Raw genomic sequence first — 13569 nt, 5'->3', positions numbered from 1 at the left:
ATGCTATACTGTGACGTTTCTAGAGCGACATGCTATACTACGACTTTTGTTGAGCAACATGCTATACTATGACATTTTTAGAGCGACATACTATACTATGACGTTTTTAGAGCGACATACTATACTATGACATTTTCTGGACGACATTTAGAGCGGCATGCTATACGACGACGCTTTAAGAGCAACATGCTATACTATGACATTTTTAGAGCGACATACTATACTATGACGTTTTTAGAGCGACATACTATACTATGACATTTTCTGGACGACATTTAGAGCGGCATGCTATACGACGACGCTTTAAGAGCAACATGCTATACTACGACGTTTGTTGAGTGACATGCTATACTATGACGTTTTTAGAGCGAAAAGTGATAATATAAAATTTTTTGAATGACATCGTATACGATGACGTTGTGACGTTTTTAAAGCGACATGCTATACTATGATGTTTTTTTGGACAACATGCTTTACGATCACGTTTTTTGGATGAAATGCTATACTATGACGATTTTTGACCGGCATGCTACACTATGACGTTTTTTGGACAATATGCTATACTATGATGCTTTTAGAGTGACACTACGACGTTTTTAGAGCGACATGCTATACTATGACACTTTTAGAGCGACATGCTATACTATGACATTTGTTAAGCGACATGCTATACTGAGATGTTTTTAGAGCGACATGCTATACTATGACGTTTTTTGGACGACATGCTATACGATGACGTTTGTTGAGCGACATGGTATACTATGATGTTTTTTGGACGACAAGCTATACTATGACGTTTTCAGAGCGGCATGCTATACCATGACGTTTTTTGGACGACATGCTATACGATGACGTTTGTTGAGCGACATGCTATACTATGTTTTTTGGATGACACACTATTCTATGATGTTTTAAGAGCGACATGCTATACTATGTTGTTTTTTTGGATGACATGCTATACTATGACACTTTCAGAGTGACATGCTATACTATGATGTTTGTTGAGCAACATGCTATACTATGATGTTTTTAGAGCGACATGCTATACTATGATGTTTTTTGGACGACATGCTATACTATGACGTTTTCAGAGCGACATGCTATACCATGATGTTTTTTGGACGACATGCTATACTATGATGTTTGTTGAGCGACATGCTATACTATGACACTTTTAGAGTGACATGCTATACTATGATGTTTTTTGAGCGACATGCTATACTATGATGTTTTTAGAGCGACATGCTATACTATGACGTTTGTTAAGTGACATGCTATACTATGACGTTGTCAGAGCGACATGCTATACTATGACGTTTTTTGGACGACATGCTATACGATGATGTTTGTTGAGCGACATACTATACTATGACACTTTTAGAGTGACATGCTATACTATGATGTTTGTTGAGCGACACGCTATAGTATGACGTTTTTAGAGTGACATACTATACTATGACATTTTTTTGGACGACTTTTAGAGCGGCATGCTATACTGTGATGTTTTTTGAACAACATGCTATTCTATGATGTTTTTTGGACGACATGCTATACTATGACGTTTTCAGAGCGGCATGCTATACCATGACGTTTTTTGGACGACATGCTGTACGATGACGTTTGTTGAGCGACATGCTATACTATAATGTTTTTTGGATGACACACTATTCTATGACACTTTTAGAGCGACATGCTATACTATGATGTTTGTTGAGCAACATGCTATACTGTGACGTTTTTAGAGCGACATGCTATACTATGACGTTGTTAGAGCGACATGCTATACTTTGACGTTTTTAAAGCTACATGCTATACTGTGATGTCTTTTGGACAACATGCTTTACGATCCCGTTTTTTGGATGAAATGCTATACTATGATGATTTTTGAGCGGCATGCTTCACTATGACGTTTTTTGGACAATATGCAATACTATGACGCTTTTAGAGTGACACTACGACGTTTTTAGAGCGACATGCTATACTACGACGTTTGTTGACCGACATGCTATACTATGACGTTTTTAGAGCGACATGCTATACTATGACATTTGTTAAGCGACATGCTATACTATGATGTTTTTAGAGCGACATGCTATACTGTGACATTTTTTGGACGACATGCTCTACTATGACGTTTTCAGAGTGGCATACTATACTATGACGTTTTTTGGACGACATGCTATACTATGACGTTTTCAGAGTGACATGCTATACCATGACTTTTTTTGGACGACATGCTATACGATGAACATTGTCAGAGCAGCATGCTATATCATGACGTTTTTTGGATGACATGCTATACGATGATGTTTGTTGAGCGACATGCTATACTATGACACTTTTAGAGTGACATGGTATACTATGATGTTTGTTGAGCGACATGCTATACTATGACGTTTGTTAAGTGACATGCTGCACACGTGGACAAAATTGTTGGTACCCCTCAGTTAAAGAAGGAAAAACCCACAATTCTCACTGAAATCACTTGAAACTCACAAAAGTAACAATAAATAAAAATTTATTGAAAATTAAATAATCAAAATCAGCCATCACTTTTGAATTGTTGATTAACATAATTATTTTAAAAAACAAACTAATGAAATAGGGCTGGACAAAAATGATGGTACCCATAACTTAATATTTTGTTGCACAACCTTTTGAGGCAATCACTGCAATTAAACGGTTTCTGTATTTGTCAATGAGCGTTCTGCAGCTGTCAACAGGTATTTTGGCCCACTCCTCATGAGCAAACAGCTCCAGTTGTCTCAGGTTTGATGGGTGTCTTCTCCAAATGGCATGTTTCAGCTCCTTCCACATATGTTCAATGGGATTCAGATCTGGGCTCACAGAAGGCCACTTTAGAATAGTCCAACGCTTTTCTCTCAGCCATTCTTGGGTGTTTTTGGCTGTGTGTTTTGGATCGTTGTCCTGTTGGAAGACCCATGACCTGCGACTGAGACCAAGCTTTCTGACACTAGGCAGCACATTTCTCTCCAGAATGCCTTGATAGTCTTCAGATTTCATCGTACCTTGCACACTTTCAAGACACCCTGTGCCAGATGCAGCAAAGCAGCCCCAAAACATTACTGAGCCTCCTCCATGTTTCACCGTAGGGACAGTGTTCTTTTCTTCGTATGCTTGGTTTTTGAGTCTATGAACATAGAGTTGATGTGCCTTACCAAAAAGCTCCAGTTTGGTCTCATCTGTCCAAAGGACATTCTCCCAGAAGCTTTGTGGCTTGTCAACATGCATTTTTGCAAATTCCAGTCTGGCTTTTTTATGAGTTTTTTTCAGCAGTGGTGTCCTCCTTGGTCGTCTCCCATGAAGTCCACTTTGGCTCAAACAACGACGAATGGTGCGATCTGACACTGATGTACCTTGGCCACATGCTATACTATGACGTTTTTAGAGCGACATTCTATACTATGAGGTTTGTTGGGCGACACGCTATACTATACGCTTTTTCAATTGACATTGAATCATTGATTACTGTGACTTTTTTAAAAAAAAAATTGTTTTTAGCAACATATTGTCAGAATTTGAACAGATTCAAAAATTTCTATCCTTTCACTTGTGCAATGAAATATTATTCTATGGCATTTTTTAAACAACATATTATACTCTGATGTTCTTTTTGAATAACATACTATTTTGACAATATACTGCACAATAACATTTTTTGAACCAGATATAATACATAACAATTTGAAGCAACATCCTATCATTTTGCACTTTTTGAAACACATAATAATCTATGTTTTTTTTGTTTGTTTGTTTTTCTGTTGTTGTTGCCGACATGCTATACTATGAACTACAGACCTTACTATGTTATTCTTGAAAAGTATACTATACTTTGACATTTTCTTTTCTGAACTACATCCTATACTATGGCGTTATACACACAATGCTTTGGTTACATGTTGATTTATAATCTTGATTTTGTTTTGTTTTATTTTTTGATGGGATTACCACAGACCTGACCGTGAACACCGTTGACACCCACCTGAGGGAGACGCTGCCTCAGATCTCAAGGCTGCTTGGTCGTGGTCTGTCTGGTCCTGCTCCAGAATGCTTTCATCAACTACGTCTTCTTTTGAAGAGGCCCTCAGATGCTGCAATCTCTGACCTTAAGGAGGAACTGCTACTTTCACTATGTAATGAGACAGTGCTTATTTTAAAGACCCAGCTCCTGGTGGCTTTCAGTGAAAATTAAACATCCATCAAAACGGAACTACAGACAGTTAAATCTGAGCTGTCGGTGAGTATTTTAAACATCAAGTCTGACCTGGGTGCCCTAAAGCATGCTGTGGGTGAAACGGAAACTTCAGTCTCACCATCAGCGACGACATCTTCACACTCCAAAGCAGAGCACCTGTCTGCTGAACAGACAATAATAAACTACTGAAACAGTTGGTCTGTCCTTCTGCAAGTGAAAGCTAAACAGGAAGTGGTTCACTGAGGATGTCGTCCATTCAGTCTCCGTCTTCACATCCATATGAGGTTTTCCTTCTGTTGGCTTCACTCAGAAGATCCTCACAGTGAACACGAGACGCCTGAGATGAAGACAGACGTCCCAGCATCAGCATCAACAGCAGAGGTTCATTTTAAAGTGACCCTGGACTATACAGTCTATGCACTGTACTCTGTTTGGCTCCACACTTGCTGATGACCACTTCCGGTCTCAGAAAATGAAAGCGGACATTTTCTTGTTTCTGCGTCTTTCTGATTTTACTTTTTTGTTATTGTAAATATAAAATGAAAATCAAAGCATTTAAAAAAAATGGTATATCCCTTTTTGATCATGAAAACGAAAAACGCCTTGTATTTTAATTTTTATATTTTAAAACGAAAATCAAATAACGACTCCTTTTTTGTTTTTCATTACCTGTTTCAGATCAAGTCTGACCCGGGTGCCCTAAAGCACGCTATGGGTTAAACGGAAACTTCAGTCTCACCATCACCGACGACCAATTGTCGACGACCATCAACCAATCGCCAGAAAAATACACAGACCGGGATGGACTGGGATGGTTACATATATTCTTCACTCTATCTCATTACATTACCTTTAAAAACACTTTGGTTGTTCATTAGCAAGAATATGTAACCACTTGCTGATTTCCACACTGAAAAATGTGTGAACCCTGAATAAAAAAAATATTTAAAGCAAAACAAAACAAAAAAACCCTGATGAGCACAGCAGGGATTTTTCTCATAAAATTTTTGGATGAAGTTTTGATGAAGTTCGATTGTTCCGGGTAGATGATTAAAAATAACGAAATAAGAGTTTCCTGAAACACAATTTGCTCATGTTGACATTCATTTTTCCAACATGTTCCATAGGTTACAGTCTGTTAAAATATCACTTTAGAGTGAAATAAAAATCACTGACCAGCAGATGGTGGTATAACAGTGCGGTACAAACAGTGAGGCTGAAGGAAAACAACTGATACATTCTCTTACAATGTACAGTGGGGTGATAGATAAGGGATAAACAAATATAAAGTTTCTTAGTAAGATGGTGGCAAGTCTCTGCAACTCAACTGTACTGTTGGAACATTCTTGCAAGAGGTGATGGATGGTGATGGAGAGTGCTGTCCAACATCTTAGTCCAAAATCACCTATAGATGTTCAGTTGAATTGAGATCTGGTGACAGTGAAGGACAAAGTATATGTTTCATTTTGTTTTCATCAAACCACCTACTGACCCCTTGTGCCCGATGAAATGAGGCATCACTCCCACCAGGAAAGAAGTGTTTCATTACAGGATAAAGGTGATCTCTCAGAAAAACTTAGTATTGATTTGCAGTGACTTTTCCCTCTAAAGAGACAATCGGACCCAAACCATGGTAGAAAAACGCCCTTTGACAGCATAACAGAGCCATTGAATTCCTTCTCCACAGCTTTAATTTGTCCCATGTCTGTATGTCTAGGTGTTAAATCAGAGGCAACAGAACTCGATGAGTTACTGAAGATGTTTACTTTTCATCTATAAGGCCTCTTCAGTGCTGATTGATTTGATTGGAGGGTCTTTTAAACTCTCTTGAGTCGCTGAGTCATTCACACAGCAACAGTTGTTTAGACCACATGTGGTTAGGTGAGAGTGGTTAAAGTCAAGGTGGGATTGGGTTACTCAGGTCAGCTGTATTAGATTGAGCACTACAATGTCAACTATTGACCTTCATCATTGAAAGTTTCTTCAGACTTTCCAAATTGAAAATGACTCCTCAGGCAGGTCTGTGACTGTGATTAAGAAATATAAACCTCTTGAATCAGTGCAGGGGATTACTTAAATCAAAGCAGCATGAAAATACATTATTACAAGTAAAGGTTTAGGTTTACTATTCATAAATGTATTTTCATTAGTGTGTAAATACACATAATGGAGATTCTGTTAGCTTAGAACCCTTTCCCTAACCCTAACCCTTCGTATTGAGGTAGAGAATGAGTCCTGAACTGCTGTGTTTCTACAGTAACCCAGAATGGACAAATCAGACACTGGCTATAGAAAAGGCCATTTCTGGTTTTACACTGAAGGGCAAGTTCACGCATACATGACAGTTCTTTAAAAAAAATAGGATTTAAATCCATTTGTTCCCAAAAAAAATTCTTGTGTCACACGAAAACAGAAAACATAATTCAAGCACTGTGTTTCAAGCATATAGTGCCTACCATAAGTATTCACCCCTTTGATGTTTTACCCTTTTATTGCTTTCATAAATCAATCGTGGTCAATAAAATTTAGCTTTTTTAACAAAAAAAATTTGGAAAAAACTCTTTAATGTCAAAGTGAAAACAGATTTCTATAAAGTAATGTTAATGAAAGCAAATTATATAAATCAAAATAATTGTTTGCATAATTATTCACCCCCTTTTTAATTTAATGGTCTAATTCAATAGAGGTCCATCAAATTGTTGCCAATAGTCTCACAATTAGTGAAATAAAGATCACCTGAGTGGTGTGGGTGTGTTTCAAGTGATTGAGTTGTAAAACACCTGTGTCTGAAGGGTCCAGAGAGTGGTTGATCAGTATTCCTGGCTACCATTACACCATGAAGACAGAAGAACACTCTAAGCAACTCAGGGAAAGGGTTATTGAGAAGTACAATTCAGGGGATGGTTACAAAAAAAATTCCAAGGCACTGAACATCCCCCGGAGTTCAGTGAAATCAATTATCAAGAAATGGAAGGAATATGAAACTTGTGTGAATCTGCTTAGATCAGGCCGCCCTCGTAAACTGAGTGACCGTGCAAGTAGGAGACTCGTGAGAGAAGCCACCAAGACCCCTACAACTACTCTGAAGGAGTTACAAGCTTCAGCTGCTGAGATGGGAGAGACTGTGCATGTAGCAACTGCTGCCGGGTTCTTCACCGGTCAAAGCTTTATGGGAGAGTGGCAATGAGAAAGCCACTGTTGAAGAAAAGTCATATTAGATCGCGACTAGAGTTTGCCAAAAAGCACGTGGAAGACTCTATGGTCAAGTGGAAGAAGATTCTTTGGTCTGATGAGACCAAAATTGAGCTTTTTAGCTATCAGACAAGACGTCATGTTTGGCAGAAACCAAACACTGCACATCACCAAAAACACACCATCCCCACTGTGAAGCATGGTGGTGGCAGCATCATGCTGTGGGGATGTTTCTTAGCAACTGGACCCGGAAGGCTTGTAAAGATAGAGGGCAGAATGAATGCTGCAAATTACACTGAAATCCTGGAGGACAATCTTTTTCAGTCTGCAAGAGAACTACGTCTTGGGAGAAGTTTTATTTTCCAGCAAGACAATGATCCAAAACATACTGCAAAAGCTACACAGGAATGGTTAAAAAAGAACCAGGTAAATGTTCTGGAGTGGCCGAGTCAAAGCCCAGACCTCAATCCTATAGAGAATTTGTGGCTGGACTTGAAAAGGGCTGTTCATGCCCGATACCTGCGCAACCTGACAGAGCTTGAGCAGTTTTGCAAAGAAGAATGGAGAAAAATTGCAGTGGGCAGATGTGCAAGACTGATTGAGACCTATCCACACAGACTCACTACTGTGATTGCAGCCAAAGGTGCATCTACTAAATACTGACTTGAAGGGGGTGAATAATTCTGCAAACAATTATTTTTATTTATATAATTTTGTTTCATTAACATTACTTTATAGAAATCAGTTTTCACTTTGACATTAAAGAGTTTTTTCCAATTTTTTTATTTTTTTTGTTAAAAAAAGCTAAATTTTATTGACCATGATTGATTTATGAAAGCAATAAAAGGGTAAAACATCAAAGGGGGGTGAATACTTATGATAGGCACTGTAAGTGTTTAGAGATGCTAAAGTCTCTGTTCCTCAGTATAGTAAAAGATTAACTGTATATTTAAATGTAAACCTGTAAAAAGTCCAGTTAGCAGAGGTTTATGCCAGAATGATTTTGGCCACTGCATAAAACTACCTGGTAAAACTACCACAAAATCTGACATCATGTCAACTCAAAGCTCGGCCTACAACCTTGACACTGCACACACAGTTTTTGAAAAACTTTACTGTGAAAGGACTTTTGCAAAAGATCAATGTTCAGCAACTGCAAAACTGAGGCCACAAATTCAATTCAATTCAATTCAATTTTATTTATATAGCGTCAATTACAGTCAAATTGTCTCAAGACGCTTTACAGAACCCATATGCCTGACCCCCAGAGCAAGCCCAAAGGCGACAGTGGCAAGGAAAACACCCTTTTAACAGGGAAAAAACTTCGAGCAGAACCCAGCTCTATATTGGGGGGACCCATCAGCCTGCTGGCCAGGCGGGTTGAGAGGGACAGAGGTGGGCAAGGGGGAGGGATGGGAGGAGAGGGCGAGGGGTGGGAAAGCAAGGAAAGTACAACACACATTTTTCAATCAGTTCTCCAGTACAGAGTTTTCAGTGCAGCAATTCAAGCAGTACAACTGGAACAACAGATGTTTACTGTTATCAGTTCAACACAGTCCTGTTATCGTCATCAGCCTCATATTTAATCATGTGTATCCACTCAGTAAGATCAGCTGATGTTTCATGCAATAAATAGCAAAAAATTTAACCTGAGCATCAACTATTAACAGAAACACGGCGTTCACAGCAGTCCTCGACTATCAGTCCTGTCTGAGACACTGAGTTCTCCACTTCCAGTTGCAGAAGCCAACATAATGAACAATTAGGAATGCCAATCATTAGATAACCTTGATCATTACACCATGTTAACTGCTTGATTTCCTCAGGGGCCACGTCTGCATAGAAACACCTGCTATCAATCGACTTTGTATCCTATTTTTTCAAGTCTTTCCTTTGTTCTAATAGTTACTTGAGCTTACTGAGGATTCAGTTTGACTCCTTTTTCATTTCGTTAATTAGTGTTGTAAATTTGCTCTATGATTACTTAAAAATACAGCCATTATGCAATATATGACACGACCGTATAAGTGGAGCTGCAATACAGAAATCTGTGTTATCTCTATTGATGAAAACGGTAGTGTTGTGTTCTTTTCAAGTGTCAGTTTGGTAGATATGAAAGGATGAGAGGATCAAGACTTCAGAGGAAAATGGAAAACTTTAAATCAATGGAGGTGCATTCACTAAAGACACTGGCCAAGAAGAACAAATTAAGGCCTGTAGCCTGTGTGGTTTAATATCAAAGGAAATATCTGCATCTTTGAAACCTTTAAATTCTCCATCTTTTTATGTTTCGTTCACACCAAAGTGAATAATTCAAATGCATCTGCAGGAAACATCGTGAGAGCTTCTGCGTACCAGCGTCATAAAAAACATAATGTGTGCATAGATTTTTCAGTGGGTGGGGGTTACATTAAACGTACTGCTATTACTTTTCATAATAGTCCAACAACAGACACATAAAACATTTCACATCATTAAAAACACTTCATTGGAATGATTTGATTGATTAAAACAGACCGGAGATTGGTTTTTACTGCAAACAGATGGCTGTTTCACAAACTGAGAGGAGGAGCGTGGTTTGCTCTTAACTCAAGTGGCTGATGTGTCAGAGCTGTTTTTCAATTGCAGCAATGATTTTAAACACACTGTTGCACTTGTACACATGTGAACATGTAGACATGCAAACACACATAGTGAGGAAATATACACACACACTTAGTGTTCCCATACACTCACAGCAGGAGAGAGGATGAGTAAAAATGATGTTCTGTCCTCATCCGTTCTTGTTCGGGAGCCAAAGGATCACAAAAAGGAGACTTACCAGGTAGAGTTGTGTTGCATCAGGATGTGAATATCTTCATCTGCGCCAGCAGGTAGGAGAACTCAACTGGATTAATTTTGCAAACAAATATGCAAATACAGCATCTGCAGGACTAAAGGGTAAAATATCTGCTTTGATGTTTTCGTGTAACTTCGTCTTACTCACTTTTATGTTCCTGTTCCTGTGTGTGTCACAGACTGCACTTAGAAGGGGAATAAGCCCATCACAGGGGGTGAAGAGTGAGCCCATTACAGACATCAGTGTGTGTCGAGTATGGATGCCCTCAAACTCAACTCACACTGAGCTCCTGTAACCAGCCAATTAAACTGATGTACAGTGTTCATACTTGTGTGCACACCCTCCTCACTCATGCAAACACTCATGCAGTTTTCTTATTTCAGAAGTAAATCTGTGCGGAGCTGTAACCCCATCACCACAGAAATAATCAACACAGACATACATATTTGTGTGGCTGTCTTTGTGAGAACATTCATGAACATGATGCATTTTCTGCCCTGAACTCTTGATTGAAGTCCGTGTGAACACCAAAACACATCATTATTGTTCAGACCAGTTCCTGTAATCTACAACCATAAATTAATCATCTACCAAGGTCTATGAGGAGATGCTTAAACCCCTCTGTAGATGTTTGCATGCAGCCCAAAATTTGTGATGATTAAATATGTGCCAGAAAATGTATAAAGTCATAGCTAGTCCTTCAGAAACAGTGCGTGTTTCCCTGAGTTCAGCATTAGGGGTGATTCAACTGACCGACGTGTACCTATTGATTTTAAAATTCTCAGTGGTCTGCACACATGAATGCATTAACCATGAACTGCCTTATATTACACTACTTTCTAGTCTGCTTGGCGTCTGCTAAGAGAAATCAGTAACACCACTGCTGGGTACATCCACCACTGGCCATGTAGAATGGTTGCCACAGAGACACAGATTTTGGGCTTCATGTGGACGTTTCTAGAGAGCTCCTTGCAGATTCTTGTGGACTTGCAGAGATTAATAGTATATTACTCGCCTTTGTGGTCATCATAAGTCAGTGCCTAACCGAAAACTAATCGAACCTTAACCCTAAAACCAAGTCTTAACCTTTAGCCCAGCCATTTGAAGGGGTCTGTGAATGGGAAGACTGGCTTGTATGCACACATTTTTTCAAAAATGTCCTCCATCGGATGGTTTAAAATCCAAACTGGCCAACTATAGCTGGACACATAAACAGTCACATAGCCACACATAGACTTACACTAACCTAACTGTACCTTCTTGATTAACCCTAAAACACATCTTCAAATGAAAATGTACTGATTTGCACTATGGGGACCATGATGTGTCTGTGTTAGCAGATTCAGGTCTCCACAATATGAGCAATGCCTGGACCACACAGACAAACACACAGCTCATGGATGTGTGTGGACGTGAGAACAACACAGGAGTGGAATATAGAAAACACGCATACACTGAACGCGCAAGTGCTAATCTGAATTGCAGATGTTTTTTGTGGCTCTCTGTCTGCCAGCACTGTGATGACGAGCCATCCTCGTTAGCATGGAGACTTTTAGCTGTAATTATCTGGTAATGGCACTTAGCCCATCAACTCCTCCTCTAGCGTGTCCCACTGCAGGCACAGTCTCTCCCTCACACAGATCCAGACGCAAGCACACATGCAGACAGGCAGACAGACATGTACACATACAGCTGGGAAGAAATCCATGAATACAGACAAGGAGAAGCCCACTCAGACAAACAAACAGACAAATACCGACAGACAAACATGAATAGCTGTACTCAGTCAAACAGAGCTCCATGAATACAAGCAGATACACCCAAACCCAGACAACATACACAAACACACATAAACACACGTACTGAGCCATATCCCTGCTCCTCCGTCTGCCCCTGTGGCTAATCTGTGCAACTTATTATCCAGGAGATAATAGGAACTGTCATCCATGAGGCAGAGAAAGGAGGGAGACTGAGGCCGAGGTTCACTGCATCTTTAAACAGAAAGAGACTTTACTGCGATAACTTTATGAGGCCAGATGTGGGATATTAACTGCTACCTTTACAAAGCTGAAACACCTTACCACTGCAACAAATGGTGCCACGATGGGAAAGTGTTAAGGAACGAAAGTGCTGATAGAAGTAAAATGAAATGGACCAAGAGAGAGAGGGAGTTAAAGAGCGAAGGATAGGTGGAACATGTAGGGAGGGATGTGCGGGAAAAGCTGATGCAAATGTAAAAAAAGGCTGAAATGTGAGACTTTTTACAATCACGTTTTATTGCAGCGGTTGTGAAACACTTGAATTGTTAATTTTGCAAAATCGTTCTCACACAGGAACACCATAAACCTGCTTCTCAGAGGCAACGCAGAGTCAACGGAGAGGACGTTAATGAGAGAGAGCGAGAAATAATGGAACGGTGTAAGAAGGAGGCAATAATGGAGAGTGATTAAAAGGGAGTTACTGCAGCAAAACGTAAGCACAGACTCTGCATTATGTCACAGTGTTTCACAGAAAGTGCTGTGCTCTGACAACAAAATGCCAGATGAAGGTTTCTTGGATGAAAAGAGGCAAGCAGATTAGCTGCCTGTTTGAGTTTTTGGTGTGTTGCTGCAGTCACAGTTCTGATAGTAGCAAGCATAGCCAGCAGGGGCAGCAGAGCATGTAGCCTGTGTGAGGAAATTAAAGGGAAGATGGACATGGGGTAGCAGCTTTTAGTGTTTACGTAAAAATAACAAAATTGAAATTGATTCTACACAAATTAATTTTTGGCCACCTATGGTTCTTTCAACCTGTTGACACAACACACATCCAGTATGATATAAAAACTAAAGGCCTCCTCCTTGTTAGCATGTCCATATGGTGGTTTTCTTTGACAAAATAAGCAGTCAACACCATGGCTGAGCATTTCCACCTTACAGCTGCAGTCTATTAAAAAAAAAATACAGGTTCGGACTTACAGTCTTTCAGATGTAAAAAACTTAAGAAGCAACATTAGAATTATTTCTATGGTTTGTTCCTGGCCACCTGATGAATACACATTTTGTGAGTTATAGAATAGCATAGCATTCACCAGCTAAATGCTAATTTTGTCTGTGTGAATTGGTGGTGGATACATATGGTGCACTTCATTTGAACGAGGAAGTTGAAATTTCCCAGTTCTCATTTGGAAATTTCAACCAGAACACCTCATATAGTCAGATTTACAACTCGACGAGCCTGCCCGACCTCAAAATCCAAGATGGCTGCTCAGCACAAAAACAATGGTAAAAACTGTGGTAATACACTGTTTGTTAGAACTTCTTGTCGGATTTGTTTCACATGA

This window comes from Acanthochromis polyacanthus, chromosome 4, assembly GCF_021347895.1.
Source record: "Acanthochromis polyacanthus isolate Apoly-LR-REF ecotype Palm Island chromosome 4, KAUST_Apoly_ChrSc, whole genome shotgun sequence".
Classification (NCBI taxonomy): Eukaryota; Metazoa; Chordata; class Actinopteri; family Pomacentridae; genus Acanthochromis; species Acanthochromis polyacanthus.
The sequence above is the reverse complement of the archived record's forward strand: the minus strand, read 5'-3'. Positions refer to the sequence as shown.